This window comes from Phascolarctos cinereus, unplaced genomic scaffold (assembly GCF_003287225.1).
Source record: "Phascolarctos cinereus isolate Bilbo 61053 unplaced genomic scaffold, phaCin_HiC Scaffold_4;HRSCAF=312, whole genome shotgun sequence".
Taxonomy (NCBI): domain Eukaryota; kingdom Metazoa; phylum Chordata; class Mammalia; order Diprotodontia; family Phascolarctidae; genus Phascolarctos; species Phascolarctos cinereus.
The window spans coordinates 306023282-306031302 of record NW_027555847.1 but is presented as its reverse complement, the minus strand read 5'-3'; the positions used below and the strand labels follow the sequence as shown (position 1 = coordinate 306031302).

Sequence of the window (8021 nt, the reverse complement as noted above, 5' to 3'; positions counted from 1 at the left end):
TTGCTGGGTCGAAGAGTATGCAGTTTGACTGCCTTTTGGGTGTGGTTCCAATTGCTCTCCAGAATGGTTGCATGAGTTCACAGCTCCACCAACAGTGTGTTAATGTTCCAATTTTCCCAAATCCTCTACAATATTCATGATTTTCTTTTTTTTTTGATCATATTAGCCAAGCTGATAGGTATGAAGTGGTGCTTCAGAGTTCTTTTAATTTGCATTTCTGTAATCAAAAATGATTTAGAGCACTTCTTCATATGCCTATAGATATCTTTGATTTCTTCATCTGAAAACTGCCTGGTCATATCCTTTGACCATTTATTAATTAGGAAATGGCTTGCTTTTTATAAATTTGACTCTGTTCCTTATGTATTTGAGATTTGAGGCCTTTATCAGAAACAACTGCTATGAAGAACTGTTTTCCGTCTTTCTACTTTCGTTCTAATCTTGTTAGCATTGGTTTTGTTTGTGCAAAAACATTTTAATTTAATTTCATCAAAATTATCTCTTTTGTATTTCGTAATGCTCTCTATGACTTGTTTGGTCATAAAGTCTCCCCTTCTCCATAGATCTGACAGACAAACTGCTCTTTGCTCTCCTAATTTGCCTATGATATCATTCTTTACGTCTAAATAATGGACCTATTTTGACCTTATTTTGGTAAATGGTATGAGATGTTGGTCTATGCCTAGTTTCTGCCATGCCATTTTCCAGTTTCCCCAGCAGTTTTGTCAAATAGTGAGTTCTTACACCAGAAGCTGGAGTCTTTAGGGCTATCAGACAGTAAATTAGTATAATCATTGACCACAGTATCATGGGTACCTAATCTATTCCACTGATTTACCACTCTATTTTTTATCCAAATAGTTATGATGATTTCTGCCCTATAATATAGTTTGAGATCTGCTATTGCTAAGCCACCTTCTTTTGCATTTTTTTCATTAATTTTCTTGATGGGGGCAGCTAGGTGGTAGAGTAGATACAACACCAGCCCTGGAGTCAGGAGGATCTGAGTTCAAATCCAGCCTCAGACACTTGACACCTTCTTGCTTTGTGACTCTGGGAAAGTCACTTAACCCAGATTGCCTTACGAAAAAAAAATCCTTTGTATTGTTGACCTTTTGTTCTTCCCAATGAATTTTGTTCTTATTTTTTCCAGCTCAAAAATATTTTTGATAGTTTGGTTGGTATTGTACTGAATAATTAGATTAATTTAGGTAGAATTTTCATTTTTATTATGTTAGTTTGGCTTGCCCATGAGCAATAAGCATTTTTTCCATTTGTTTGGATCTCACTTCATTTGTGTGAAAAAGTGTTTTGTAATTGTATTCATATATTTTCTGGGTTTGCTTGGCAAGTTGACTACCAAACATTTTATATTTTCTGGTGTTATTTTTAATGTAGTTTCTCCTTCTATATCTTCTTCCTGAGCTTTATTGACAATATATAGAAACACTGATGATTTATGTGAGTTTATGCAACTTTGCTAAAGTTTTTAATTATTTTGAAAAGGTTTTTAGTCAATTATCTGTGATTTTCTAAGTATAATAGCATATCATCTGAGCAGAATGATAGTTTTGTTTCCTCATTGCCTATGTAATTCCTTCAATTTATTTGTCTTCTTTTATTGCTAAAGCTAACACTTCTAGTACAATATGAAATAATAGTGGTGATAATGAGAATGCTTGTTTCACCTCTGATCTTACTGGGAAAGTTTCTAGTTTATCCCCATTATAGATAATGTTTATTGATGTTTTTGCATAGGTACTACTTATCATTTTAAGGAAAGCTCCATTTCCTGTACTCTCTAGTGTTTTAATAGGAATGGGCTGTATTTTGTCAAAAGCTTTTTCTGCATCTACAATCATATGATTTATTTTGGTTTTGTTATTGATATAGTCAATTATGCTAATAGTTTTCCCAGTATTGAACCTGCCCTGTATTCCTGGCATACATCCCACCTGGTTACTGGGGTATTATCTTCGTGATAAATCGATGCAATATCTTTGCTAATATTTTGTTTAAAATTTTGTATTAATATTCATTAGAGAAATTGGCCTATAATTTTCTTTCTCTGTTTTGGCTCTTTCTGGATTAGGTATGAATGCTGTATTGAAAGAAACAAACAAACAAGAACACCATATTTGTACCATAAAAGGAATTTGATAAAACTGCTTATTTGCGTATTTTCCCAAATAGCTGATAAAGTGTTGGAAATAATTGTTTAAATTTTTGGTAGAATTCACTTGTAAGTCTATCTGACTGTGTTTTGTTTTGTTTTGTCTTCCTTAGGAAGTTCACTTATGGCTTGTTCAATTTCTTTTTTCTAAATTGGAGTTATTTTAATATTTTATTTCTTCTTCAGTTATTAAAAGCCATATGTATATTTTTGTACTTCATTCATTTCACTTAGATTGTCTGATTCATTGGCATTCATTTTGGAAAAAATAGCTCCTAACTATTGCTTTAATTTATTCTTCCTGGATATTCTCCATTGGTGGTGAATTCACCCTTTCCATTTTTAATACTGGTAATTTTGTTTTCTTCTTTTTTAAAAAATCAAATTAACCAAAGATTTATTTATTTTTGCTGTTGCTGTTTTCATAAAAACCAACTCTTCATTTTATTTATTAGTTCAATAGTTTTCTTTCAGCTTTATTAATTTATCCTTTGATTTTCAGAATTTTGAATTTGATATTTACAGATTTTTCATTTCTTTTTCTAGCCTTTTTAGTTGCATGCTCAATTTATTGATATGCTCTTTCTCTAATTTATTGATATAAGCTTTTAGAGATATCAGATTTTTTTCCTAAGAACTGCTTTTGCTGCATCCCATAAGTTTTGGTATGTTGTCTCATTGTTATAATTTTCTTTGATGAAATTATCAACTTTTTCTATGAATTGTTGTTTCACCAACTCATTCATTAGGATTAGATTATTTAGTTTCCAATTAATTTTTAATCTATCCTTCTATGGCCTTTTATTAATGCATTTTTTTTTTTGCATCATGAACCTAAAATGATTCATATAATGCTTCTACCTTTCTGCATTTGATTGTGAGGTTTTTATGCCCTAATACATGGTCAATATTTGTGTAGGTGCCATGGTCCACTGAGAAAAAGGTACATTCCTTTCTATCCCCATTCAATTTTCTCCAGAGAACTTATACCACAGTAGTATTTCATTACATTCATATGCCGTAACTTGTTCAGCCATTCTGCAATTGATGGGCATCTCCTCAGTTTCCAATTCTTTGTCATCACAAAAAGAGCTGCTATAAATATTTTGGCACATGTGGGTCCTTTTCCCATTTTATAATCTCTTTGGGATACAGTATTAAAAGTGTATGCTGGATTGAAGAGTATGCACAGTTTGACTGCCTCTATAATCATGTGATTTATTTTGGTTTTGTTACTGATGTAGTCAATTATGCTAATAGTTTTTCCAATATTGTGGTAAGATTTATCTAGTTTTGAGATGAAGAGGTTGAAGTCCCCTGCTAGTATGGTTTTGCTCTCTGTTTCTTCCTGTAACTCACTTAACTTCTCTAACAATTTGGATGCTATCTTACTTAGTGCATACATTTTTAGTATTGATACTACTTCATTGTCTATGGACCCTTTAGGAAGACATAGTTTCTTTCCTTGTCTCTTTTAATCAGATGAATTTTAAATGGCTTTTGCTTTTTTTGTTGTTATTTGATTTTTTTTCTTAATTTCCATTGAGTCATAATATATTCTGCTCCAGCCTTTTTACCTTTATGCTGTGTGTCTCTCTCTGGCTCAAATGTGTTTCTTGTAAACAACATACTATAAAATTCTTGTTTTTAATCTACTTTGCTACTCACTTCTGTTTTGTGGTGGAGTTTATGCAATTCACATTTGCAGTTATGATTACTAAATGTGTATTTCCCTCCGTTCTATTTTCCTCCTTTTTATGCTTTTGTGTTTCCTTTCACCCAGTCTCTCTTCACCTGTGTTTTGTTTCTGACCACCATCTCCTTCAATCTGCTCTCCCTTCTATCAGTCCCCCTCTCTTTTCTTTCCCTTTCCCCCTCCTATTCCCCTATAGTGTAAGACTGATTTTTTACTCTAATGAGTTGTATATATTAGTCAATCTTTGAGCCAAATCTGTTGAGAGTAAGGTTTAAACAATGCTCACATGCTCCTTTCTTTCCCTCTACTATAACAGGTCTTTGATGCCTTGTTTTCTGATATAATTTACCCCATTCTGCCTCTCCTTTCCTCTTCTCCCAGTACATTCCTTTTTTCATTCCTTAATTAATTTTTTTGTCACATAAATTCATCTTATACCTAAACCCTCCATCTATGTGTACTACTTCTAAATGCATTAGAGATAACTAACTTAGAGATACAGCTCTTAAGAGTTACAAGTATCATTTTCCCATGTAGGGATGTAAACAGTTTAACCTTATTAAATAAAATGTTTCATCTTCTTTTTTTCTTTCCTGTTTACCTTTTTAATGCTTTTCTTAAGTCTTTATTTGAAGATCAAAAATTCTGTTCAGTTCTGGCCTTTTCATCAAAAAAAGTTTGAAACTCCCCTATTTCAATGAATGTCCATCTTTTCCACTGAAAGATTATACTTAGTTTTGCTGGATAGTTGATTATTGGTTGTAATCTAAGCTCCTTTGCCTTCTGGAATATCATATTCCAAGTCCTTCTATGTTTTAATGTTGAAGCTACTAAGTCCTACTTAATCATGACTGTGATTCCTTTATATTTGAATTATCACTTTCTGGCTGCTTACAGTATTTTCTCCTTGATGTGACAGTTCTGAAACTTGGCTACAATATTCTTTGTATTTTTTTATTTTGGAATTTCTTTCAGCTGGTGACTGGTAGATTCTTTCAGTGACTATTTCACCCTGTCGTTCCCGGATATCAAGGCAATTTTACCGATAATGTCTTGAAAGATGCTGTCTTTTTTTTTTTTTTTGAGCATGACTTTCAGGTAGACCAGTGATTCTTAAATTATCTCTCCTGGCTCTATTTTCCAGGTCAGTTGTTTTTCCAATGAGCTATTTTACATTTTCTTCTATTTTTTCATTCTTTTGATTTTGTTTGACTGATTCTTGATGTCTCATAGAGTCATTAGCTTCCATTTGACCAATTTTTTTTTTTTTGAGTTTTGTAGCCCTGTATTGGCAACTAAAATAGAAGGTATCTGTTGTAAAACATGGATAGTAAATGACTATACTGGAGATTTATTATATTCTAATACAGATCATTTATAAATACAATTTTCATTTTTAAAAAGTTTCCACCCTTTTTTGTTTGTTTACAATTTGCAAAACTATTCTGAAAGCTGAATACATGTGCACAGGTCTGCAAAGAGTGCAAATTAAGAATATGGTAAATGCTTTACCGATTGTATTTGAAGGACCATCTGCCACCATGACTTTATACCCATCATCACTTTTTTAATCATAAAATATTTTGAAGCCAGCCTTCCTTCATTGTCCTAAACAAGAAATAATTTTATAATGAGTTGAAATTAAGGAAGGACTACACCTAGTAGAAAAGAGAAGAAAGTTCTATTAATTTTGAGGCTTCAGTATCCCCCAAAACCAGGAACTGTATCTTTGTAAGGGCTAGGCTGGGACCCCATTTAGAGAATGAGTGTGTGCAGGTGGTATCCGTGAGTATTCAGAGCTTCAGTGGACTGTAAGTGCTTCAGCTGCATAACTCACTGAACTGTCTTGCCAGTTTCTACACTGACTTGACTGGGCATAATTTAAAAATGAAAAGCTCATATTCATTCCATTCTTCTGGAGCTCTGTGATAGCATTTAGCAACACCCCAATGGGATGTCTTCCGCATATTGTGTTATGGTATTTCTTCAAGTAATTGATAAAAGATATGGGGTCTAGTCATTCTATAACACTTATGACCATTTTATCAAGATGTTCAATGGATATATAAATCTCCCCCTGGGATTCATCATAGTAACTGTAATGGAACCTTTGACCCCAATGGCAGAAATCAGAAGAAACTGCAAAGAGATTACTAGGGTGCTGTAGATATTTACTGAAGAGTTTTCCAAGTTCCTGTTCTCTTGATTCAGCCAGAGCTCCAAACAATCCAGGATTAATGGTAAACTCATCCTTATGGCTTTCCATGGCTTTAGCAGCATAAGGCAAATGCATTTAAATACTGTGTTCATCTTCATCTGTCTGTAGAGACATGCACTCAAACATTCCTGTCTTCCATAGCTCTCCATAAATATTTTGACGAATAAGAAGGTCATACAGAAGTGTTCTATATATATATATATATATATATATATATATATATATATATATATATATATATATATATATATATATATATATATATATACTCCTCACTGGAAAGTGAACATGGAGATAGGGGCACATGATGGGAAGGTCCAAGGATGAATATTCTCCAGGTAATACATGGATCCACTTGTTTGTAAGCATTAGCAGCACAAGACCCACAGTAAGTATATCCTGCATGGGGGCAATAAAGGTTCTAGCAGGTTTTTTTGTGGATTGTACTTGTGAGAGCCAACTTTCTTTTTTTTTGATATAGATTTATTTGTTTTTAGTTTTCAACATTCCCTTCCACAAGTTTTTTAGTTCCAAATTTTCACCCCATCTCCCCCTCCCCCCACCCCAAGATGTCATGCATTCTGAATATCCCTTCCCCTACTCTGTCCTCTCTTCTATCTCTCTCCCTTTCTCTTATCCCCTTCCCCTTCTATTTTACTGTAGGGCAGGATAGACTTCTGTACCCAATTTCTTATATTTATTTCCCAGTCCTCCCTCCCCACCCACCCTCACTGAAAAGGCAAGCAACTCAGTATAAGTTGTACATGTGCAGTTATGCAAAACACATCCATATTAGACATGTTGTGAACAACTAACTCTATTTCCCTTAATCCTATCCTGCCCTCCAATTTATTCTATTTTTTCTTTTGAACCTGTCTCTCCTCAAAAGTATTTACTTCTGATTAACCCCTTTGCCAATCTGCCCTCCTCTCTATCATCCCCCTGCTCTCTTGTCCCCTTTCCCCCCTATTTTCCTGTAGGGTAAGACAGATTTCCATACCCAATTGAATGGGTATGTTATTCCCTCCTTAAGCCAAATCCTATGAGAATAATATTCACTCATTCCCTCTCACCTTCCCCTGTTTCCCCTTCCACTGTAAGAGACTTTTCTGTTTTTTTTTGTGAGATAATTTACCCCATTCTACCTCTCCCTTTCTTCTTCTCCGAGTATAATCCTCTCTCATCCCTTAATTTTATTCTCCAGATATGACCCCTTAATTTTCTCACCCTGTGCCCTCTATCTATCTACATATACATACATATAATTTTTTTCCTCCAACTACCCTGATACTGACAAAGGTCTCATGAGTTATAAATATCATCTTTCCATGCAGGAATGTAAACAGTTCAATCTTAATAAGTCTCTTATGATTTCTCTTTCCTGTTTACCTCTTCATGTTCCACTTGAGTCCTGTTATTTGAAAGTCAAATTTTCTATTCAGCTCTGGTCTTTTCATCAGAATGCTTGAAAGTCCTCTATTTCACTGAATGACCATTTTTTCCCCTGAAGGATTATACTCAGTTTTGCTGGGTAGGTGATTCTTGGTTGTAATCCTATCTCCTTTGCCCTCCGGAATATTATATTCCATGCCCTATGGTCCTTTAATGTAGAAGCTGCTAAATCTTGTGTTATCCTGATTGTGTTCCCACAGTACTTGAACTGTTTCCTTCTGGCAGCTTGTAATATTTTCTCCTTGACCTGGGAACTCTGGAATTTGGCTATAATATTCCTAGGAGTTTTCCTTTGGGGATCTCTTTCAGGAGGAGATCTGTGGATTCTTTCAATTTCTATTTTGCCCTCTGGTTCTAATATATCAGGGCAGTTTTCCTTGATAATTTCTTGAAAGATGATGTCTAGGCTCTTCTTTTGATCATGGCTTTCAGATAGTCCAATAATTTTTAAATTCTCTCTCCTGGATCTATTTTCCAGGTCA

At 34.0% G+C, this 8021-nt stretch overlaps 1 pseudogene; it reads right to left on the bottom strand.

Annotated features, from left to right (window-relative positions):
- Positions 1-5617: 5617 nt before the first annotated feature.
- Positions 5618-6492, bottom strand: LOC110222192 (protein MEMO1-like; annotated as a pseudogene).
- Positions 6493-8021: the final 1529 nt, after the last annotated feature.